This window comes from Lutra lutra, chromosome 9 (assembly GCF_902655055.1).
Source record: "Lutra lutra chromosome 9, mLutLut1.2, whole genome shotgun sequence".
NCBI lineage: Eukaryota > Metazoa > Chordata > Mammalia > Carnivora > Mustelidae > Lutra > Lutra lutra.
Genome location: NC_062286.1, coordinates 906,802 through 931,378, shown reverse-complemented (window position 1 = coordinate 931,378; position 24,577 = coordinate 906,802). Strand labels below are relative to the sequence as shown.

The following is a 24,577-nucleotide window of genomic DNA, read 5'->3' as shown; positions in this document are numbered from 1 at the left end:
TGCAGGGTTGGTGGGGGTGAGGGGGAGATGGCCGGCATCACGATACTCATGGTCATAGAGTCACGTCCGACCCAGGTGAGGACAGGTATGCTGAGAGGTAGAAATGGTGATATCCAAGTCCCAGCTCCAAAGTGAGGACAGGGCAGCAAAGCAAGGGCAGGGTAAGTGCTAGAGCTAGAGAAGCCACGAGACCAGCAGCCACCAGGGAGCTAGGATTCAGCCGGGCTGCTGTGTGCTGGGAACGAGGGAGGTGGGCCTCGCCCCAGGCTTGCAGGAGGTGTTGGCAGCTGGGCCTTGCTCTGAAGGCTGTGGGAGCCGCTGGAAAACGCAGCAGTGGACCAGCAGCACAGCCGTGCATGTGACTGAAGTCCACAGCATGAGATCCCGACCTGAACACATGGCTGGTGGCGGGAGGGCCGAGAACACCGCACAGGAACACAGACAAGTAAGTAGGGCGCCCGGACAGGAGTGGACGCGTGGAGACACGACAGCGGGCGCTGAATCAGGGACGCAGGCAGGTGGCGGGGAGGACGCAGGAGCGGGGAGGAGTCCAGGGCCCGGCTGCAGCCTTGGTCGGCTGGGGGTCCCGTTCACTGGAGCGGGAAGCGTAGCGGTCACTGCGGAATGTGGGCGGTTTGTTCTACCGAGGAGACACGTGAAGTTTCTGCCGTGTAAGCCTGGGTTTAAAGGGCATCTCGGAACTCTGCCCACAGAAGCCAGTTGTAATGGGACAACAGGTCAAAGCAAGGGACGTGCTTCCTAGAAGGTGAATCTTAGTGCCAGCAACTCCAACATTCCTGTGAGAGGGGTGAACACCGAGAAATGTCACTGTTCTGGCGGCAAACATGCTCTTAGTCCCGTGGCCCCGTAAGTGCTCCCCGTTGGGGTGATTGTGCAGTGCAGGGTCCGGGAAGGCCTGACCCCCCTCTCCAGGACCTTCTGATCTGACAAGGAAAACGACAGTCACACAAAATAATCACCGTGTCAGGCGGCATAGAGCCCGGCTGGGGGCTGGAGGGGACAGGGACGTGGCAGACCAACTGATCATTCCTATCACCCGAGCCCAGTTGTCGCTTGTTCTGGGCAGGTGCACCGTCACTGTCACAGGAGAAAGAGGTGCCCCTGGCCTCAGCAGAGCGCTCTGGCCACGCTCTGCCCCAGGAGCTGGAGCACAGCAGGGGCAGGACCTGGTCGTCTGGGGACGACGCGAACAGAAAACGAGCAAGGGGACACAGAACATGCTTACAAGTTGCATTAAGTGTGTTGTTCACGGAGCAAATATTGAGCAGGGGACGGTGCCAATGGCAGGTGTATTCTCAGAATGGGGATTTGGAAATGCCTCTCCCAGGGAAGGCAGTTAAGCTGAGGCCGAAGGGGAAGGCGTTGGTGCCCAGACAAGTGTGAGGAGAGTGTTTCAGGCGGAGGGACCAGCAGAGACCCTGTGACGGAACTGAGACGAGCTTATGGAACCGAACCAAGACCCTTTCGCTGGAGCTCGGGGCTGCCGGGCAGGTCGGAGAGATCGGAAAGGAAGGAGTGGTGTCATCGGAGAGTCGTAGTCATCCCACGGAGCCCGGCATCTGAGTGCAATGGGAAACCGCTGACCGGTTTCAAGTATGACGGTGCCAGGAGCATATTCATGTCTTAAGTCTGGTTCCAAAACAGGTTGTAGATTGGACTCGGGCTGTGGTGGCCTTGGGAGGCGGCGTGGTGTGGCGTGACCGCACGGATGAGGGAGAAATGACGTGTGCCGTCTCGTGGAGAGGAAGCCGTAACGATCGCTGACAGGGTGACCGAGAGCAAGGGCGGTCATGTGTGTGTCATGTGGACAAGGCAACGGACAGGCTCCCCCAGCCATGTGAAGAAGACTGGGCAGCAACAGACGCTGTGGGTCAAGTTAGGAGTCACCTCGTGGACCCGTGACACTGGGGGACCTGTGAGCGCTGGCCTCACACTCAGTACATTGGAGCATCTGACCTGTGTCGGTAGCGGCACTCTCTTCTGAACGGGTCCCCCCTTGGGGCTCGGAGGACTCTGGAAACCAGGGTGCGCGAGGACTTAATCCTTCTGTTGCGTTTTTAAAATAAGAGGAATTTAATGCCTTATCGCCAGTTGCGAAGGTGTTTCAGTGAGAGCCCAGACTCTCCCCTGCGTGTGCTCCCCGCCTCGTTTCTGGGAACGCAGGCCTCCCCTGTCAGCGGCGGCCCCGTCTTACCTCCACCCTGTGACTGTGGTCCGACATTCAAATGGGGCACCGTGGCAACCACAGTTTCCTCGGGAGAAACGTCTAAAAAGGGACTGTCCAGGGCACAAAGTCACCCCACCTGGGACTGTCCCATCACCGTGTCCTTCAAACCAGGCCGAGCTGGGGACAAAAACCCGGGACAGCGAATCCTCTCCTGGGAGGGTTTTTCTGGGAGATTCTCCCACCGTGCCTCATCACTATTAGAATACAATGAGAAACCCAATTGCTTTCGCAAGGTACAAACCTAGAATTTATTTAAAAATGCTAATTCCTGATGTCTTCAGTATTGAAACCCGAGGTTCTTTTCCTCTTGATGTCTAAGTGCCTTTGAGGTAGGAGCACCGTGGACAGACGGACGTGGAGCCCAGGGTCCCAGGCCCCAGGTGGAGCCCCGCAGAGGGGCTGCCTGCCAGCACGCCGTCCGGCTGCCAAGCCTGGGACCGTGGGGAGTGCGCTCTGTCTCCTGCGTGCTAGGGTTTTCCCAGCAGTTCTGAAACGGGTGATCGAGGGACCCAGCTTGTCTCCGGTCTGGGGTGTCTCTCCCAGACACTTTGCTTCCTGATGCTCACTGCTCCGGCGCAGTGTTGGGGCTACTGTGAGGTCATGGGGACACGGGCCATCCGAAGGGGCCAAGGTGTCCTAGGGCTCGGTGATGTCGACAGGCCAAATCTCTAAAGTTTATGGAAAAATAAATGTTCATTTCTAAAGGTAAAGAGTTGTTTCGTTGGAACTTATTGGATGTGTTGTTTATTAGAGCTGCTGGGAAAAGGTAGATAATTTAAGACCTGAAGTCATACAAATACTTAATACATACTTGAAATATTTGTCAAATAACAGTGTCTTCACAACGTGAGATACTAGGAACTAATGCTTTTATCAGCACGTAATGTGGACCTAATGTGATTTCATTTCGAAAAGTGAGAAGCAGACCAAGCAGGCCTGTGCACGGACTGCAGCAGCCCTCCTGCCTGGAAGTCAAAACGCAGACGCCGCTTAAAGTCCGTCAGACAGAGACTGAAGCGGAACAGCCTCTGGAGAGACTTTCCAAATTAACAAAACTCGACCTCCGCACGCTCCGGAGCAGGTCTGCGTCTGCCGGCCCTGCCTCATTTCTAAGTATCTCCGTTCAGCCTCACGCATGCAGTCCTGATGAAGCTAAACCCACAGTGTCCCAAAGACTTGCACTGTTGAAAGTTGTAGTTAAGTCAGCGGCCTTCCCTGACCCGCTCTGTGCATCTTCAGCACCTACAAGAGCGGCGGCAAGTGCAGACGATCGGTGTGTGTTTACGCAGTAAACACCGGGTCAGGGAGTGGAAGGACGAGGGGAAGACCGACAGCTCCGCCCCCGAAACGCACACCCGGTACCTGAAACACGCGGAGCCGGGCGCTCGCCGACTGTCGGACGCGGCGCGGTGGGACGGTGGTTTGTGCTCTGAGCCACTGTCTTAAGAGGAAAGACATGACGGGCTCGAATGATGAAAACGCAAATAGGCGTGGACGTTAGCTGGAACAGTCCAGTCCCGGCAGGGGCGTGCGCTTATGTTCTCACCACCCGAGACCTACAAATACGTATTTGGTCAAAACACAGCGACGCACCAGCAGCTGACAGATGCCCGCAGGTTCTTCGGTGAGCCGTGTCGACGGCCGTGTTGGGCTTCTTTTCAGTGAAATGGGACCTGCATTGGTTCAGGCCTAAAAACATAATTCCGGTTTAGCTCAGACCACGCTGGAGAGCTCTTCCAGTGAGGCTTTCACGTGTGCGTGCGCAGGGGTGTGTGTGGGCGCGGGCGTGTGCGGACGCAGGCCCGTGTGTCGGTGGGCAACGGGAAGGTGCTCACCACTTGAGCCCGAAGCAGGAGGACTGCCGTGCGTGACGGCGCGTCAGTGGCGCGGACCTTTCTCGGGCGTCTTCACCAGAGACTCCTTCACCCTGAGCTGTTGGCCACCTGGAAGCTTCTTCTGAAGCTCTAGAACACTGGTTGGTTCTAGTACTGCGTCTTACAGATGAGAAACCGGAGCTCCCAGAGGCTTGTTCAAACCCGTCGATCACCCGCCCGTCTCGGCCCTTCCTGACGCCTCAACTGCCGGTTTCCGGCTTGGCCGCCCCGTCCCTGCCCCTTCCACACGGGGTAGTGGGCGGTTTGGTTCCGGGCTCTCGCATGAGACTGTGGCATTCTGGAACGTTTAAGGGCTTTTTCCTCTGTCCTCGCGGCTGGCCTGGCGCTGCGCTCACGGGGAATCCCGGTACAGACCGTGGCGCCAAAGAAAGAAGTTTTCCCTGACAAAGTCAAGCTCAGAAGCCTTGTCTCCCGGCAAAGTCTAACCTTCATGGGACAAGAGCAACGTTCCTGCCATGAAACTCGCTCTTCTCACATACACCAAGTGCGTCTTGAATTAAAAACCAGTTCTCCCAGTACAGAACGGGGTGAGACCTGCCACTTCTGGGTGCTGCCAGACCGGCCCTTCCTCCTGCTCCCCGCGTCCACACGCACTCCGAGCCTCCCCTTCTGTCTGCAGCCCCGGCCTCCAGAAGCTTTGACCTACAGAGTCATTTCCGTTCTGCCCTGGGACTTTCCTTCCCTCCGCCGAGGCCTGAGGCCCACCGTCCCTTCCGGCCCCTGCTCCCTCAGCCCAGAGCCGCTGCGGGGTCTCAGGCTCACTCGCCCGTCGGAGCCAACCGTGCGCCAGGCTCCCCGCTGTGCCGGCCCCGGTCAGTGGCGCTGGGAGAGTAAGCTCTGTGTGCCCCCGACGAGGACGGCGAGACGCAGACAGGCCAGACGCTCGTTGGCTGGCGTTGCGATGTATTATTGGGAAGTATTTTCTTACGTAACCCGGGACTATGCCCCCAGAGGTGACAGAAGGTCAGTTCTACAAGATGACGAGCTTGGTGACAGGCGTCCTCCACACGGAACCGATGGCTCCTCTCTTACGGGCTTTGGTCTTCACAGCTGCTCTCTAGAGTCGAAAGCAGATCTAAATTAGTCGTCTCAGCGACCACGTGTCCGGAAGCTTCTCCGTAGGAGGCCTCTGGGCATTGGCACCATTTCTAACCCTGACTGTGGTGCACAGGGTGCTCTTACCCTCCCCATTTACCAGCTGAGGCAGGAAGTCACACAGAGGTGCCCTAACTGGGTCCCCATCACACCGCTGACAGAAAGGGGCCCTGCGTGGGTGAGCTTGGACCCTTGGCTGGTTTTGGCACCTTGAGCTGACTGCAGAGGGTGTTGGCTGGTTATTATTTTGTGTTTTCCTGTAGATTACATTATTTCTTCATTTGCACTTCTAATGTAGTAATCAGCTCAATTTTAAAGGTCCTCTTTGTTACATAATCTTGATGATGCCATTTTACAAGTGGCTGGTTTCATAGAAGTCGTTGGCGTGGCCTCCGTCGTCACGTGTTTCCGTACTTTGCCCCAGCCTTCCCTTCAGGTGACCTTCTGGTCACTTACTCATCACCATCTGGAACCGCCCAACAGGTGCGTGAGTCCCGGGTACGTTTAAACTTCTTTAGGCTACAACAAAGACGATGTTGTGTGTGTCCAGTGCTGCTAAGCCGAACGGAGCGATAGCACAGCCGTCTCATCTCCCACTGGGGCTGGCTGTCCACGCGGCTCCGCGCTGCCTGCCCAGCCTCCGAGTCTCCGGACACAGGCGGACGCCTGCCTGCCCCACGCAGGGGCTTTCCCTCGTGCGCAGGTGCACACCCATGAGCCGCCTCGGATGGGCTTGGAGATTTTACTCCCGTGCAGTCTCCTTGCGCCACCCCTTGAAGCTCCAGCTCCTGTCCTGGAGCCAGTGAGGGGAGCTGGCCTCCATGACGGCAGAGACGCGCCGTGCTTCTCCATCTCCCTCCGGCTCTTTGTTCTCTCTGCTGTGCTGGTCGTGACCTGAGCACTCATACTCTGTGAAAACCACTTCGTGCTCCCAGAATGGAGGATGACTCTGCCGTTCCCAAGGTGAGGGGAGCCGGTTCCCAAAAACTCCCGGCTGCTGGTGTTGAAGGGGTGACCAGCAGTGGGGCTAGGACGCCATTTAGGAAAACCATGAGGATGCCGTGAGCAGGGGTGGTCAACGCCACATCCTCCCCAGAGTGGCCACGGCACTGGGTGCTACCAGCGAAGACCCAGAGGCCCCTTTACCTCCAGGCCTCAGGAGCCAGGCGGTGGCTGGCGGGGCTCATCAGCAGAGGTCCCCCCACGGCCCTGGCACAGGGAGGGAAAACCAACCTCCAGGACCAGCCCCAGGAAGCCCGAGCCCTGAGAGGGGCGCTGAGCTTTCCAGTGGGTGCTGCAACGTCCAGCTCGCGACCCCTCGGGCTTCTCTAAGAGGCTCTCGGCCCCTCGCCTCCATCAGCTGCCCAGTCACCAGCCCCGTGCGACGTTCTCTGAGCCTCCTCCCCACCCCTCTAGTGCCGGCAGGCCCTGCAGACGCCTACCAGACCCTCCTCAGACCCTTGCCGGGACAGCAGTGGAGACACGTGTGACCGAACGTCCCCCCAGTGGAGCCTCAGCACAAGTTCATTCAGACTGGCAGGGAACGTGTCCGGGGGACGGTGAGACCCAGGCCACAATTCCGTTGCAGTGACCAGGCTGGAGAGCCCACCGTAAGCCCCCAGCTCGGAGCACGGCTCGTCATGGAGCCAGGAAGTGTTTCTTCAACCCGAGCAGGGCTGTGAGGGCGCGGGCTGCGTGCTGGCCGCTGAGGGAAAGGCTCTGTCTGGTTTTCGGCTTCCAGCCGAGGCTCTGCCTGTCTTTTTCCTAAGCAGGCATGTAATTGATTGTTTTAGATTTTTGTTTTGCTTCATGAGTCTTGTTCTGAATACGGGGTTTGAGTATAATTGCCGTAGGTCACACTGTCTTTTTAAAAAATTCATCCAGTGTGCACGTTTGGGAGCTGAGGGTGACAGGCATGTTCCATGCAAATGCACATAAACGTATGCCGATTCCCCCGAAGCCCGGTGAGTGTAGAAGCTGCCCGTCCTCCAGGTTAGGGCACCCGGGAGCCCGCCCTCCCTGCACCGGAGGCAGCCGGCGCGTGTTTGTTTCTCTGTTGAAGCAACCAGAGAGCTTTTCTCAAAAGAGCTCGAAATTCCCCCAGAGCGTTCCGGCTGATGAGGAAAGTCGCACTGGTGATCTTCACGTCACCTGTGTCCCTTTTATGTCGAAACCAGCCTGGGCGTTTCTTGCTCCTGCGGTTTTTAAGGAAGCGCTGCTGTGCACGATCCTGCGCGAAGCACTTTGCTGGGGAACAAAAGGCAGCGTGGGCCTGGGGTCTCACGGTGTGGGAAGCAGGTGGGTCCTCCGATGGGGAGGGCGACGTGGGTCTCTGTGGGACTGGGGAACCCAGTGGGGAACCCCAGTGACCTGTGCTGGGCTGTGCTCTGCGAAGCCTGGGGTTCCCAGAAGCACAGTGGCCGACTCAGTGAACAAGTGAGCGTCACCTGCGGGGACCCCCGCCCGTCACCCCACTTCCCGGAGGCTTCTGAGCTTACGCCATCTATGGAAAGTGTCGGTTTCCGTAGAAGCTTTTAAAAGTGAAAAACTCCCCTAGTGGAAAACCACTGAGTTCCTGGAACGGCCGCCGCAGAGGCGGTCGCGGCCGAAGCCGGTGAGGGAGCCGGCGGCGCAGACACAGGCCCGACTCAGCAGCAGGAGTGGGAACAGGAAGTGGGAACGGGAAGACCGAAGAGCTCCGGTCCCAGCGGCGGAGATCGGGCGGGGGGAGCGCAGGGCTGAGGGTGGCCTCCTGCGAGGAGAGGTGGGAACACAGTGCTGGTGGGGGGCCACGGCCCAAAGTGGGGGTCCCAGGGGCTCGGCCGGCAGGAAGAGCCCGAGCCTGGGGCATGGCCAGGTGTCTGGGCGAGGAAAGGGGGCAGGTGCCTGGAATTCGGGAGAGGAGCTGACAGAAGGCCGGACTCAGGGGTAAAGCTGCGTCGTTGAGGCAGAGATACAGGGAGCGTTAAGCGGTGCTGAGACCTGCCGAGGCCCAGGCCAGAGTCACGCCGGCATTCGGGGGCCCGGACAGCGGTCTGAGAGTCAGGAGGGGATGGGGCCGGCCACAGGAGGAAGGGCTTGCAGGGGCCGTGAGGGGCCCCTCGCGGCATCGCCGATGGGATCTGGAGGACAGTGTCCGAAGAGCACGGCAGGGAGCAGACACCGTAGTTAATTTTTAGATGACAGTCAGGACGAAACACCTCAGAAGTATGCGAAACCGGCATGTGCTTCGAGGGAAGTATTTCGACGTAAAACATCTCCTCAGGAGAGAGTCCACGTTCTCCAGCGAGAAGGAAAGCAAATGCGCAAGAGCTCCCGAACGTTCCTTTGCATCGAGGGACTTGAAAACCAGGGGCCTCCTGTCTGATCCAGTCTGCTTTGTGTTGTGCTCGAGCAAGGTCTGCCCCTGGGAAGTGCACTCCTTACTGACTTTACTGCCAGTGGCGGAAAGAGTGCCGGACTTCGCATCTGGACTCTGGACGCTCCTCCAGATGGGCCAGGAAGTTGTCGGAGCCCTGGAGAAGGAGGCCCGTCCTCACGGGCCGGCCTGCGTCGGTGCCGTCCCACCAGCTCCTCGGTACTCATGGCACTGGAGACGGAGCAGGAGGCAGCCACATGCCTGGCCCTCACCAGATCGGGGAGCTGGAGAGCACCGGACTGGCCTCTGCTGGGACCTGCCCTTCCACACCCTGGGGTGGGGCAGGGGGGCGGTGAGCAGCACCATCTGCTTGCTGAGCTGCTGAGACACGGGACAGACCGTCTGCACAGGATCTAGAGGGAGTCGGACCGAGCCCCGGACACTCCCAGCAGCATCCAGAGGGCCTGAGCTGAGATCCCCACTCTCGTCCCACAGTCACTGTGTGCACAGCCAGGAAGTTCATGGACCCGCTTGGGAGGGGGGCTGAGCTTCCCGCTAAGCGTGGCAGCTGGTGTCCACAACCTGGAGCCCCCCGAGCTCCCAGCCCAGGCCACAGAAACACCTGGGACCACCTGTCCGTGGCCTGCAGGCGCCCCCTTCTCTGCCGTCGCCTCTCCCAGCCCCGGGGTGGGCACCTTGTCCCACCACCTTGGGCACTGGGCTCGCTTTCTGTTCTACTCACACGTGACCACGAGTAGAATCCATGCTCGCTGCCTCGGCCCTTCCCTCAGGTACTCAAGGACTTACCACGGAGGCCCAGCACCCGAGGACTGCCTGACCTAGCTCCTTTGGCTCCAGCTGCGGCAGCCCACGCTCCCCTCCGGGTGGCGAGGAAGGCTGGTCACCAGTCACAGCTCCGCTCCCGTTTTTCCAGACAACTGGACAGTGAGTTTCTCTTCCCATCTGAAGAGAAAAGGGCAGCTTGACATTTGCCTAAAATGGCCCTGGGCCTGGAAGGCTGAAGCTGGTGGCGGGTCTCACCTGCTGCATGGGGCCATGACTTTGACCTCAGTACCACGAAGAGCCTGCAGAAGAAGCCGTCATGGCTCCAAGACGAGCTCCAGCAGTGCAGCGAGGAGGGCGCCGGGCGGTGGCGGCAGCGGCAGCGGCGTGCCCTTCCTTCCCAGCCCAGGTCCAGGAGACCCTGACGGGACAGATGGGGGGGGGGGGTGCGAGTTTTCTGGGGTTGCGGGACGCCTTCCACAGCAGACACTCCCAGGCCCTCAGTCTGCAGGACGGAAGCCCACGTTCAAGGCCCCATTGTGGAAGGACCGAGTCCTTCTGGGGCTGTCATGGGGATTCCGCTCCAGCCTCTCTCTGGCTTCTGGGGTTGGCTGGTGACCTTCCGTGTCCCAGGCATGTGGATGTGTCACCAGTCTCTGAATAACAGTCACAAAGCATCCCCCACACCTGTGCGTCCGTATCCAAATCTCTCCTTTTGTGAGAACACCGGTAACACTGGCCGGAGGCCCACCCCGTTACGTGTGGCTGCGTCAGAGCTTACGGTGTCGGCGTGACCCTGTGCCCAGATAAGGTCGCATTCTGAATTCCTGGCGCTTAGGACTTGCACACACGAATTTTTGAGACACAATTCACCCCGTTACAATTAGGCTTGGTGAAAGCCGGCACTTACAGGAGTGTTGGTAATGCCGCCCGGTCGTGCAGGACGCTGGTCCGCCGTGGTGGTGACCACGGAAGTAGTTCTTTTCTGCATGCGGTGGACACAGTTGCCCGGTCCGGAGTCCCATCAGGGAACCCATATGGGAAGGACTTGGGACGCGCCAACCCGTGTGTGTGTTGTCAGGTCTCCGCGGCAACAACCCTGTAAGACAAACCGTCCGTCACTTCGGTCCCACGCGGGTGAGTGATCTTTTCGTCACATTTAACCAATGTGGCCGTGTCAGGCCTGCGGGCTGAAGAATGATATGTTCGGATGGATAAATAAGGACGAAGGTTGACCTTATACATCAACATGTTGTACATCGCTCCGACCCCAGAAAAGTTCTGACAGATTCACAAGAGGAAGAGAAAGACCGAAATCTCCGTCGTGTTCCATCGTCTTAGACCTGGTCAAATTGGTGACTCTTTTTATTTAAAAACCATTAAAAATCCCTGCTCTGGACTCTGAATCTGACAAAGAGAAACTACTACCCTATCCAACGAAGGGCATTTAAATTGATACGTGACGTTATTCAGCAGCTGGGAGCTTCCCTGCCCGTCCGACCACTCCGCGGCAGGTGTGCTCCCTGGGCGGATGGGGCTCTTACCTGTTTGCAGACTAGAAGGATCCCATTCCACCCAGGACTTGGAGGGAATGCTATGTGTCACCAGGAGACTGTGCTGAGGGCTCCCGTGGTGAAGTGGGGCCTGTGCACCAGCGTTCTGAGCTCCAGGCAGCGATCCCGGCCACGGTGCCTTGGTGAAGCCTGGGGTCTGCTGTGGGACTCACGTGTCCACACTTGGGTTTGTGCGCCTAGACCCGGAGCGTCTCCGCATCTGAGACTCACCGAAGTGGTCCTTCCTCTGCACAGATGTGGGGTCTCCGTCCCCGTGGATCTCCACATGCCTATAGTTCAGTACGTGTCCCTGTCCTCCAAGCGCCTCGGTCTCTACAGGGTCTTGGGCAGGGAGCACAACGGTGCCCTCGCTCCTGCTCTCTGGTTTCCAGGTGGCGTATACAACTGGGCTTGAGCGGCTGTTATCAATGGTTTGGACGCTGTACCTCCACCACGCAAAGCCCTTAGAAAACCTAACTGTCTCAGAATAAAACCGAGAGCTGAACCGTGACGCTCTATCCCTGGCCTGTGTGTGTCCCTTTACCTAAACCTCTGTCTCCCCCTGGGCCTGTGCACTTGTTGCTTCCTTGGTCTGGAAAAGTCCTCGCTGCTTCTCACTCAGCCATGTCTCCTTCTCCCGGTGGGAACCCGAGTGTCCCCACTTTGGGGGAGCCCCTCCCATGCCACCCAGGTCCCATGGCCATGTCTGTCTTCAGTGCTCACCCCTGGCTCCGTTTGTCTGTCTTCCCTCGCCCTCTGTCCATCCCGGTCCCCGTGTCAGTCTGGCAGAGGCAGGGCCGCATGTGGGGTTCTCTGCGGGAGGAATCTCCGTCTGGAAGTACCGCTGCTCTGGGGCCACTGTGGACCCCAGACCTGCAGTCCCTGGTCCGCTCCCACTGCTCGACCATCACAAGTCAGCCTGAGCAGCTGGTGGTTTGGCAGGACTTAGGAGGAAGGCCTGGAGTAAGCTCTGTCCCTTGGAGCAGGAAAGGCCCTTCTGGATGCAGCACAGAGTCGAGACTTTGCAAGACCGGACCGAGGAGGAGAGCCTCTCCCGTCCGGCCCGCGGTGCGTAAGCAAAGCCGAGAGACCAGAGACAGGCTGGGGAGGTCTGCTGTGTGTGCGCAGGGGGAGGACAGGTCCTTGCAGAAGGCAGAATCCAGGAGGAAAAGGATGCAGTCGGTGAATCAGAGGAGAGAGAAGGCAGAATGTCAGACGCAAGGACTATAAGACATAAATGTCTCCTCGAAGGACGTTTGATGAGAGCAGACACTGGCGTCCCCGTTGGGAAAACACGCACGGTCACACATTTAGTGACTAACTGCTGAGGCCACTTCGAAAGGCGCCGGGATCTGCTGCGTTGCCGATGCCAGAAAATACGAGCACGTGTGCGCGAGAGGGAGACACACACAAGTGTGTAGCAGAGCGCGCTTGCCTCGTGAGAGCAGGGAGCAGGCGGCACTCACGCCACGCGGCGGGGTTGTTCTGTAAGTCACGCACCCTGTCATGGACGATGACCAACCACAGGTCTGACCTTCAGCTCCCTGCATGGAAATGCTTCCAGCTTTCGTGGAGCGAAAACATTTCGTAGAGTGTGTAAACTCTGCTCGCGCTTACGCTTGGAAATGAAGTAATTCTGTCTCCACACCTGGGGCGGAGCGGCGGGGCGCGTGCGTGGGTGCGTGCGTGCGTGCGTCGGCGCTCCCCGCTGAGCATCACCGCGACAGCCCGGACAAACCCGGCGGCAAACACGCTGGCCTCCAAGAAGGGAGGGGCAGGAGCTCCCGTCCCCAGGTGCTTGGGTGTGACCCGCGACGCCTGAGTGCTCTGAGAATGTATTTGCGTCTCATCTTACAGAAGCCAGGGGCCTGGACCCCTGGGTTTGGAGACCAAACCTGTTCCCTTGTCTGCGTGACCTTGGGCACCGTCCTTGGCCTTGCCTAAGTTCCCCAAGTTAGTTCCTTTGTGTGAGAAATGCAGATAATGAAGTCAGCGTCTGACACCGGATTCAAACCCACGCTTTGCACTTGTCTAACCTACAAATCGGCGGCTCCGCCCAGGGCTAGCCACCACCCCTAAGCCAGTGTGGACGGCTTGAAAGCAGGCCCACCCAGGAGGCGTCCTCTGTCCGGAACCCAGACTCCTCCCTTGCCCTCACCACTGATAGGCTAGGAGTGTGGCGCGATGGTGGAGGAGTTGGAGCGAAAACGTATGTGTTCTGAGGGTCCCACCATCGCCGGTTTGTCGACATTTGGATTCCTCTTCCTGCGCGTGTCCATGTCCACTGTGGTTTGCGACTGTCAGCATAGTCTCCTGGCAGTTTGACGACCCAATATTTGTCTTCAAAGTACATCGCAAGCACTTGAAGCCCTGGCACGAAGTCTTCCTAGCGACTATGTCCCTGGGGAACAAAGGCTGCTGCCCAACCCTGTCGCTCCCCGCAACCACCAGCGGGCAGGAAGTACGGTCCCCTCTCTAGAAACGGAGCCGGGAACTCCAAGTGGCCGGGCATCCGACGGGGCCTGGCCGGCAGGTGATCGGGCCAGAGCTCACCTCTGCTGGTGGCGACCACAAGTGGACAAGTTCTGAGTCACGTGTCCGCTGCTGCTGTGGGCCGTGTGGCTGGTTCTCCATCTTCCAGCCTCCGGCCAAGCTCAGCAGGTGGGGCACGAGGACCCGGCTGTGCCACAGTCCTCCCCACGCAGTGGGGAGGTGGAGGCAGGCCACCTAAAGGCGATCGGGGGGAGTCCCCAGAGCCCAGCGATGTCCTTTCTTGTTCCTGTGACGCCAGATCCCGCGAAGCCCCGGTGACCCAGCCTCTGCTCCCTGCTGCTCCAAGCGAGGGCGGTATAGCTGTAGCTGGTCCTTTGGACTCAATTATTAGCAAGGTTTTAGTATCACCTCCTTTAAACTGTAATTCAAACAGATAGATGCTTTTTAATTGCCATCTGTGTGGTGAGCTCCACAGTAAGAAAATGAGGGTCTGCTTTAATTAGAGCTGCCCCGGCTGACCTATGTCAGAGCCCCACGGCTGGGAGGGCGAGCCACGGACTCAGACGCAGGGGGTGCAGGACGGTTCCGTGTGAACAGACACAGACGGGCACGTAGCTAGAGCAGGGTCTCTGCGTGCACACATGGGGCTCTGCGTTAGCAGGTCAGCTGTTCCCCTTGATCATGAAGACTCTTTGTTTGATTGTCTTTTGAAGTCTGCCTCCGCCCGTGTTGCCCTGGTTCCCCTGATTCCCCTGAAAGCAGCCTCAGGCTCCAGCAGCTCAGGGGACAGGGCTACAGGGGCGTGGGATTCCCGGGGTTTCTAGAGAGGACAGCACGAAGTGACCTGGCACCTGCAGGGACTCCGGGGTCAGAGTCCCCAGAGTCTGGGCTGGGACCCGGCGCTTCCCCTCACACACCCCACCCTGCCATTGTCCCGTTGCCCTGTGACTGCTGTGTGCCCCCCCCCCCAGTGAGGCCCTTCCCTTTGCCCCGCTGCACCCAACCTAGAAGCCGGAATGCCAGAGAGTTCCTCTCTTCCCCTCCCTCGTCCTCTCTCTCTGTCTCCTTCTCTCTTTCCCTCCCTTCTCCCTCCCTCCCGATCCTCCTCCCTCTCTTCCTTCCTCTTCTCTCCCTACTTTCCTCCCTCCCTCCTTCTTCTTCCTTCCTCCCCTTCCTCCGTCTCCCACCCCACCTTCAGTCCGTTCTAACTCCGGCTAACTCCGGACCCTCCGATGCCGTGGTCGCAGCGGGACAGCGGTGAGACCTGGTCTCTAACTTCTTATGAACACAAGTAATCACGAAAACAAACTGGAATGGCTAGCTGTGATAAGAGCTAATTTGGGCATATAAACTAGCATTCTCCAAGTTGCAATTGAAGACCCAAAGACAAATTTGAAGAGTTCTCCCAGAAGATACAGAAAACAGAAGAGCTGAGAACAGATATAGAAGCGGAGATGGATGGTGGGTGAATGCGGACGAGACAAATGCGTTTGGGAGAAACCCTCCCCTCCCCCACCAAGAAAGCAGCAGAGAAGTAAAGAAAGAAAGAAAGAAAGGGAGAAGTTAACCAGGAGGGTAGCAAGTTCTTGGGTCAGCAGGCTGCGGGCCGTGTGGACGTTCCGAGCTCTGACAGCGCCCCTGCACACCTCTGGGGGTAGCTGCTGTGTGGGCTTCTGGGCCTCCGTGGTCTCGGGGACATGACCTCCCTCAGAAGGACGTGCCCAGCAGTGAAGGGCGTTTGCCAGGGGAGCCTCGTGCAGGGCCTGGTTGGGGCTGGGCATCAACAGACCAGGGGGATGATCCAGCGGGGACTGTCCCTGCTGCCCTCAGGCCTCCTGGGCGGTCAGGTGGCACCGTGTGGCCCCGCGGTGAGCAGTGAACACTTGGGTCAATGCACTTGTTTCCTTTCTAGCCCTCCACCCCGACACTGTGAATGCACATTTTTCTAGAGCAAATGAACAGAAGTAAATTAGGTCTGAGATCTTGATTTCCTGAGATAAATTTCTTAGAGGAAACTTCTGCCGGTGACTTTGTTAAAACAAAACAAAACCCAAACAAACAAACAGGTTCTCAGAGGAGGGAGGGACTCCATTGCCAAATCCTGGCTGCTCGCCCCGGGGCCGGGCACGGAGGGCAGGCTGGGCCCCCCGCGAATTCTGTCCTGCGCCCAGGAAGCCGCCTCCTGGCTGGGTCATGGGGCGATTCTGCTTTCCTGCGGACGGTCGGACAATCGCTCCATCCCAGCTCCATCCCTGTTCTCCCATCTCTCCCCTTTGTTCTTGAAAGGACGGCGTCGAAGGTGGTTTCCTTGTGAACAAAACCCGATACCCGCAGACGCAGGTGCTTCCGGCTTATGTGACAGGGCAGCGAGCAGGAACCTCGCGCTCAGCTCCGCTCACATGGAGAGTGTGGGCCGAGCCGGATTTGGAGTATGCTTGTTGCTCGTTAGTATGTAATTTAATTGTTGAATTTTTAAATATTATGAGATATTTAAATGTGTATTTCCTCATAATATTACAATGTTCAGTTGAATATTAGCTGTTTGCAAAATGCTTCTTTCAAAACTATAATTTAATAAAAGAATTTATTTTAAAAAGCCAATCAGCCTGTGTCGCAGTATTAAACTCGAACATGTTGTCAATGTATTGTTTTGTTTTGTTTTGTTTTACGAGGTAAGTATTTTTATTAAACCCACTCTATCCATGATATGGGTGGGCGCAGAGAAGTAAATTCCTTGCTGAAGGTCACACAGCTACGCAGTAGTAGTGCTGACGTCTGAGTTTACGGCTTGGTGTCCGTCTCATAAATACTGGGCTCTTTATTCATAGAAAGGGAGCATAAAAAAGCAAAAGACAAACTCCAAAATCTCATTATAGCAAGTAATATCAACTATTTTCTCCTCATTAAGACTCTGAGTGCTGGTCATTACCAGAAAGACAGCAGGAGAAAAGACCTCGATGACAACACTACATCATCAATGCATTGTTTTAATTTGTGTTTCAGTAGATTTTGTTGTGCTTTCCTCAGTCATTGGGGTTTCTCTTTTTATTTTTTGAGTACATTTAATGATGACCATGGGGTTTCTACTTTACCCAGACACATTGGTTTTTCTTTTCTTCTTCATACACAAAATGAATTACATTTTCGCACATTTAAGATGCAACTACGTCGATCCTGATTTCTCTCTATCGTTTCTTTCATTTTTTCCTTGAATTCGTGTGGGACCGTCATACTCGTCTTGCGTTACTCTGACTCACCCCAGCCCAGCAGGATACAAGAGCACAACCTCTGTAGGTGCTGGTCGCGCTAATGAAGGGCGTTCCCATGAGGGAGGCAGATTCTCCACATCCAGCTTTCTCGCTCTTCACAGCATCGTGGTCAGAAACGAGAACCTGGAGCTCGGAAACGTTGCTCAGGCACATAAGAAAGCGTGATGGTGGATGTAGTGATGGGGGCATTTACGGAGCTCTCCCGGCGCGCCAGATCCCTTCTGTGTATCATCCAGCTTAGAGATGGAAAAACGCCAGGAAACAGTGAGCTCAGGTCATGAGGTGATAACTGGGAAATGATTCAGCAACCCAGGTCCGCCTGGTTTCAGACCTTGTACCACGAAACATTGGATAGGTTGGTCGAGTCACTTGTATTAGCCAATTAGTCCCAGAGACTCCGGGCACACGGCAGTGAGGGTGTGCTCTTTCTTGTTCCCAGCTTTCCTCCTTCTCCCTCCCTCCTTCTTTCCTTCCCTCCTTCCCTTTCTCCCTCCCGCCTTCCTTTTATCTTTTGTCATTTGAATCAACAAACCCGAAGTGACCAGTAGAAGCAGGTGGGGTTGTCCCTGCTCCGGAAGGAAGCAAGGAAGGAAGGAAGGAAGGACGGAAGGAAGGATGGAAGGAAGGAAGGACGGAAGGAAGGAAGGAAGGAAGGAAGGATGGAAGGATGGAAGGAAGGAAGGAAGGACGGAAGGATGGAAGGAAGGAAGGATGGAAGGAAGGAAGGAAGGACGGAAGGAAGGAAGGACGGAAGGAAGGAAGGAAGGATGGACGGAAGGAAGGAAGGAAGGAAGGAAGGATGGAAGGAAGGACGGAAGGAAGGAAGGAAGGATGGAAGGAAGGAAGGAAGGAAGGATGGAAGGAAGGAAGGACGGAAGGAAGGAAGGACGGAAGGATGGAAGGAAGGACGGAAGGAAGGAGGGATGGAAGGAAGGAAGGAAGGATGGATCGATGGAAGGAAGGAAGGAAGGATGGAAGGAAGGATGGAAGGAAGGAAGGAAGGATGGAAGGAAGGAAGGAAGGATGGAAGGAAGGAAGGAAGGAAGGAAGGGTGCCCATTCGGGGGCTTGTGCCGAAAGACTGAGGGCGAGCTCGTAGTAACGTTTGAGGGAAATTACTAAACCCCAAGGAGGAGGTAGGGAGAAGTTCTCCTGGTTTTTTGTTTGTTTGTTTTAATAAAAGTTCTCCTGTTTTAAGTGACAATGTTTGTTTTTTTTTAATAGGAAATGCTGTGATTTTTTTTTAAAAGATTTTATTTATTTATTTGACAGAGAGAGATCACAAGCAGGCAGAGAGGCAGGCAGAGAGAGAGGAGGAAGCAGGCTCCCTGCCGAGCAGAGAGCCCAATGTGGGGCTCGATCCCAGGACCCCGAGATCATGACCTGAGCTGAAGGCAGCGGCTTAACCCACTGAGCCACCCAGGCGCCCCTTAAGTGACAATGTTGAAGAAGATGACTTCGTCCTCTTTCTCGAACTGATGATTTTAAATCTTCTGTGGTCTGTGCCGTTGTGGTCTTGGCAGACACACGTGTTCAAACAGTCACTCACGGCCTGTGTGGGTGACGTCATTCCTCGGGAAGATGAAGTCTACCGAGAAAGGATTTACAGCTCAGTCCCTAAGGCTCAACAGAGCAGACAGGGCCGGCTGGTTCTCAGACCCCAGGAAGGGCTTGTGGAGTTTGGAGGAAATTGGCCCCAGTGACCCCCTTGTTCCTCACCGAGCTCAGCTCTCCATGGGAAGCTGTTCAGACAAAGGGAGTAAACACAAGAGTCGCTCCCGGTGTTACATGGCCGTCTGTGGAGCTGCTTAACTGAATCATTGGTGTGACCTTGTTATTCTGCAAGGAGCCTGGAGGGATTCCGGACCTGAGAACAGGGGTTCTAGAACCTTCTCCAGTCTGGCCGAGCCCACTCCACAGACGGGGTTGGTCCCTGACTGCACCACCTGAGAAGATCCCTGGGGAGAACCTTCCTCAGAGCCAAAGCAGAGGCCCCTTGTGGAAGCGAGAATGCTTCCCAGGGGAGCCCTTGTCCACAGATAGGACGGAGGATGCCTGGATCCGGGCGGCCACCACAGGGTTCCTGTCCACGGCTGCCACCTCACCTCACGTGCTGGTGGAATCATAGGTGCTTTACACTGTGGTTCGTGTTTTGCAGATGGAGAAATGGAGGCACAGGGAAATTAAGTAACTTCGCCTCAGTCCCAAGCTGGGGAGGACCAGGAAGAGAACGTAGAGGGACCCTGACTCCGGGCCTGTGTCCTGCCCACGGAGCCACGCTGCCTCCCTTCCTAGAAGAGAAGACGCCCCACAAGGTACAGTGTGGCCCCTTCACCCTGGTGGCATGAGGTCCGCACCAGGCGGCACAGCCCTGTCCACACCGGGTGAACTCACCCTGGTGGCTCGTGGTCCACATGGGGAGGGACAGCCCCGTCCACACTGTGTGCACTACTGACCAGGGTGAGACGTGGCCTGGACCACTACGGTCAGTACAACCTCCTCCTCCCAGGACGGGAGCTCTCGCCCCTCCCCAGCCCCCTGCTGTTCCTCGCCCGCCGTCTTCCCTGCACCGGCCCGAGAGTGTGTCTGTTTGGCCCTCCCGCTGCCCCATCCGCCTGCCCGCTTCTCCTGTCCACTGCCTGTCCCCTCCGCGGAGCAGACCCACCCTGTCCTGGGCTTGACTAAAGAAAGAGAGACACTTTCTTCATCCCCAGAAGCTGTTTCGGGACCCCTCTCCCTCGCTGCCCGTCCAGTGGAGCCTGTGGAAAGCAGGCCGCCGTCCTGGCTGCCCCGAAGCTCCACTCTCAGATCCCACACTGACCTCACGAGCACCGGCTCCGGGGGTGTTGGGGCGGGAGGGGCTTTAAGCACCAAGTGGGCCCACATCCCAGCATCTGTGCACGGAACTTCCACGGATGGACCCCAGCAAGGCGGTGCTGCCCACCCTCGTCCACTCGCTAGGGGGGTTGACGTGGGGACCAGTGAACTGCTCTCAGGGCTCCCCCCAGAACCCTGTGGTCAGAACTAAGTGCTCCTTCCTCCCCCTCACACCCCTCTAGAACTTTCTCCCTCGCTTTCTGCCACATGCTGTTTCTTTCCGTCCCTTCCCACCACTCGGAGAGCCCCATCATCTTCTGTTGCTGCGTGGTATCCCACACCTGCCCCCGAGAGCCCAGACGTGACGTGGGTCTCATCGGTGGCAGAGTTCTTCCCTTGAGGAGGAACCCTGACCCGCATGTGGTGTCGGATAGTGACAGCCTAGTGAGGGCAAAATGACAGCGGCCACGCAGCTGAGGTCATGAGACAGCGGGGGCCAGCACGCCGTGCTGCACACTCTCACCTTCCCCCGGGCGTTAGGAGCTCGCCCGCCCACCTGGCCCCACCTGGTCCCAGTGGGGACCCTGTCCTGCCTGTGTCCTTTCTAGCAAACTGAGGCTCAAGGGCCAAAGAGATGCAGTAAATGGAAGAACCCACGCTTTGTGCTCGGGGTTCCGAGTGCAAACCCTTCTCCCTGAAATTCATGAACGTCTCCCATTGAATCATTTCTGAAACACTTTAATTTCTGAACATTTCCTGTGGAATTGTGTGGTTCCTCTTCCCCTGAGCACAGAAACGCCTCCCACGTAGACAGAAGCTTCTCTAATTCATCTTTTTTCTTTTAGCTTTATTCTCTTCTAAAAAAAAAAAAAAAAAAAACAAGGAAAACAAATTTTTAAAGAAAAACTGGATTTTAAATGTACAAGTTCCCAGTTATACAATAAATAAGTCACAGGGATGAAAAGTTCAGCATAGGCAATGTGGTCTGAAGGATGGAAGCTTCTCATGGCGACAGACGGCGACCGCACACCCAGGAGCCTTTCACAACGTGCACGGACGCCAGGCCGCCGTGTCCCACTCCAGAAACAGTTTGGTATATTGAATATACTTCAGCTTAAAAAGAGGAACCGGCTTAGAAATTAGAAAACCACCAGGATCATGTGAAACCCTTATACAAATGGACCCTTCTATTACTATTTCTCTAGATCAAAATGTGTTTGAATTTTATTTTTTGTGTTTTATCACAATTCCGGTCGGGGGGAAGCGGAAGGGAAGTCAAACGCAGCCTCTGCTAATGAGTGCAGGACGTTAATTACTTCTTCTAGAAGCTGGTCACGTGCGGGTTGTACATCCCTCTAAAGGGTCGCGTGGTCTCTCACGGCGCGGCGGCCTGAGAGGGTGCAAGGGGCTGAGCAGGTGCTCGCAGAGAAGGGGCCGCGCTTGTCGGTGGGCTCCTGCGGCAGAGGGCGTGGAGTGGACGCCCGGTGGGGCTGCACTGCAGCCCGGAGGAGGACGGGCCGCTGAGGAGGGGGCCTGGCTGCCCCTGAGAGGGCCCAGGAGGACCGGGGCACTGGCATGAGGGCGGTGAGCCCCCAGGAAACCACAACCAAGCCCTAGAGCCCGGTGGCTCTTTCTGAGAGACTGACGGGGTCACCCGCCTCCTTTCACACGCGTGGGGGATGCGCAGCGGGGAGACGTGCCCACCAGCAGGATGGGCAGAGATCGACGCGCAGGTGCACGAGGAGCTACTGCAGATCCACGGGACGTTGTAAGACTAGGCAAAGGGTGAGCAAGAAAAAGCAGAGCCAGAAGCAGAAAGCAGGGGCGCGGGCGGGAGGAGACGCGGAGCCTCCCCAGTGGTCGGGGAAGGAGAGTGTGGGCAGCGATGAGATACGATGCTCACGCGGCAGAGGCGAGGCCCCGCGCTCCGCGGCTGTCGGCTGTGGGAGAAACAGGGACAGTCACGCATGTCTGAGCAGCGCATGGATCTGTGCCTCTTCTGGAAGGACTGACGATGTCCTCCTAGAAAACGTGTCACGGAGATCCGCAGAAGACGCGTGGGCTGCTCGTGCGCTTCTCTTGACAGCAGAATGAAACCGTGCGGTGCCGTGAGTGAGGGAACTTCCGGAGCTGGACGGCAGACACGGCACAGGACACTCGTTCTGGGAATTCCGACCCAGCATCCGAAAACGTGAGCTGAAGCCACTGGCCTTGGCCGGGAGCGAGCCGGAGTTTTCGGCAGTGAAGGAAGCAAGCGCGAGCGTGTGGCGTGGGGCCCGCGCGTGGAGGCCGTGGGACGCGCTCTGCGCTCACGAAGCTCCAGGCTCTGCACAGAGCGCCACCGGCGCGGAGCTGGCTGGAGGATAGAGGGCTCTGCGCGGCTCTAGCCCCGCCACACCCTGGAGGCGTCCCCATGTGTCCCCTCTGCCGATCTCCCACCAGGTCTGTAGGAGAAACAGGGAAGACAGGCAGACGCCGCTGCTGACTGAGGCAAGGGAGCGCGTCTGCAGGGAAGCCTCGCGGGTTCTCAAGCTGGCGACACCACGCGGGAAGCGGGAGAACGGTGTCACAGGGGACGACGTGACGGAAAGGGTCCGGCATGGACAAGATCATCCCTGTGACTTGCCCGAATTGTCAGGGTTTAAACTCATGCCGCACCCACGCGGGGGAAGGCCTGGCGGTGAAAACCAGAACGTGAGGAGTGATTTGACGGAGGAACAGAGTAAAGACAAAAGTCAATGTGATCTTAAGGTTTCCAACTGGAGGGACGATCACTTCATTTATTCAGTAAATCGCAGCTGGGACCGACGCTAGGACGTGACAAGGTCCCTGCTCTTGAGGTCTTGCCACTCAAGGAGGAAAACAGAGCCAGCCGACCCGCCAGCAGCTGAGAGAGCCCCACGCAATGCTGAGGAGGGGAGAAGGGAGGGGGTGGACGCAGGGACAGGGAGAAGGGACGCGGCGGTTCGGGAGCCCCTGTGTGGGACAGAGAGGCTGACCGCGGCTCTTGGATGGGCCCGCTGGAGATGGCCATGCGGTGGAGGCCCCTGCACGTGCGGTCCAGGCTCCCAGAGCCCGCGGTCAGGGCACTGTAGGCACATCCTCGGGGTGTGGCTCGGGGACAGAGCCCTGCAGGAGTCCGGGAGGCCGAGGCTGGTGGGAAGCCAGCAACAGCAGCAAGTGCTCTCCTGAGGGATGAGGATCCGTGAGATGGTGGGGCTCTAGGACGCCGTCACTGCCGACCTGTGCCATGACACCCAGCAGGATGCACCCGCCTGAAAGGTCTCGTTACACAGTGTGGCAGCAAAAGAAGGAGGGGGCGATCGCTAAAGTCAACAGACTTCCAGGGCAGAGGGGACCTGAGCGTAATGGAAAGCAGAAAAGCCAACTGAGAGGAGCAGATGGAAAATTCTAGAAAGGAGGGCGTGGAGGGGGGGACAAGCCCCCCAAGGTCCCCTGCTGATGAAGAGATCCCCAACACCAGGGATGGTGGAGGAGGTGTCATTGAGGGTGTGGCCTAGGGCCAGGAACAGTCTAGGAGCCCAGCCATGCTGTCTGTCCTGGATGGCTGACGCTGGCCCAGCTCTTCCACCTCTGTAAGTCCTGGCCTTTCCCATCCACCGGTCACACCAGCCACTACCAGGCAGGAGCCAGAGGACACAGGGAGCCTATGAGGCACAGCACCCAGCCTACGGTCAAGATGTGGGGGTGGCCAGAAGAGTCCTGAAGGCAGGCTGGCAGCGAGGGGTCAGAAAGAGGCAGACACCAGGCAAGCATGGAACACCCCACTCATTTAGGAGAAGAGACGCAAGTCAGAGGACAGGGATGGCAACAGGGTCTCCTGACAGGAGGACCGGGCTAGCTAGATCTACGACAGCCTACAGTCATGGATTTGCTGCTCTCCCTGCCCTAAGACCGAGCAGCATGTGGAAGGGACACAGTGACTGCCTTGCTCTACCTGAGATGCAGAGCTGGATGCCCGGAGCCCTGGTTACCTGGAGCCCCTAGATGGCCAGAGCACTGGACACCAGAACCCTGAATACCCAGAACCCTGGACAGCCGGAGCCCTGGATGCCCGGAGCCCAGGACGCCCGAAGCCCTGGACAGCTGGAGTCCTGGACACACGGAACCCTGAATGCCTGGAGCCCTGGACACCTAGAGCCCTAGATGCCCGGAGCCCTGGACCCCCAGAACCCTGGACGGCTGGAGCCCTGGATGCCTGGAGCCCTGGATGCCCAGAGCCCTGGACAGCCGGAGCCCTGGACACCTGGAGCCCTGGACGCTGGAGCCCTGGACGCCAGAGCCCTGGATGCCCGGAGCCCTGGACTTTGTGTGAACCCCGCACAGCATGCTCGGCTGACCAGATGACTCCTGGCCCTTCACACTAATGCTCTTTGGATCCATGGAATGAGTTTTCCCAGAATGCTGGCAAAGCCGTTTTCTCCTTCGATCTCCCAATGTCCCCTGGACCCACATGGCTGCTATGACCCACACACTTAGAATGTAGAGCCTGGGGATGTGCCCGGTTAGCTCTGTGTCCAGGGTTGTGCAGCTGCAGGGACAGAGGAGGGCTCTGGCTCAGGGGGTCAGCACCGGGTCCCACGCCTGCCCACGGCTCTGTGCTGCCTTCCTAACCCCACATGACTGTGTTGGCATCTCGCGCTTGGTCTGGTAGCAAGATTTGCCAATTATTTAAGGTCTTTCATTACAAGAAATGGCACACACGTAGAGGAACCACTGTTTAGTCTGTAAGTATTTGTGAGTCTGTAAACAGCCACCCTACGGGGGGAGTGAGGGCCCTTGCCCACGGGTGGCCGAGAGGGCGCTGTGAACTCCCCGCAGCAGTAAGGGGGCAGGAGGGACAGGGTGGGACCAGCTGCGACCTGACAGGAGGCTGACGTTACAGGTGCCCCACGGGCTGAGATGGACAGTTTGATTTCAGATCCTAATTGTCTGAAAAACCACCAACTCCAAGTCACTAAAATGACCTACCCCGTCTTTTTTGAAAATGCATTCCCTACTGAGCATTTGTGAACAGCCCCTTCCTTTGTAGAATAGCCCCTTCTA

The 24,577-nt window shown here is 57.4% G+C and overlaps 1 protein-coding gene across 1 annotated transcript in view; it reads left to right on the top strand.

Annotated features, from left to right (window-relative positions):
• Positions 1–24,577, top strand: part of MYT1L (myelin transcription factor 1 like) — a 277,105-nt gene that overhangs the window by 107,115 nt on the left and 145,413 nt on the right. The window contains exon 3 of the mRNA XM_047746105.1: positions 18,852–19,008. The gene's annotated coding sequence lies outside the window, so the exon portion shown is untranslated. The remainder of the gene's footprint in view (positions 1–18,851; positions 19,009–24,577) is intronic.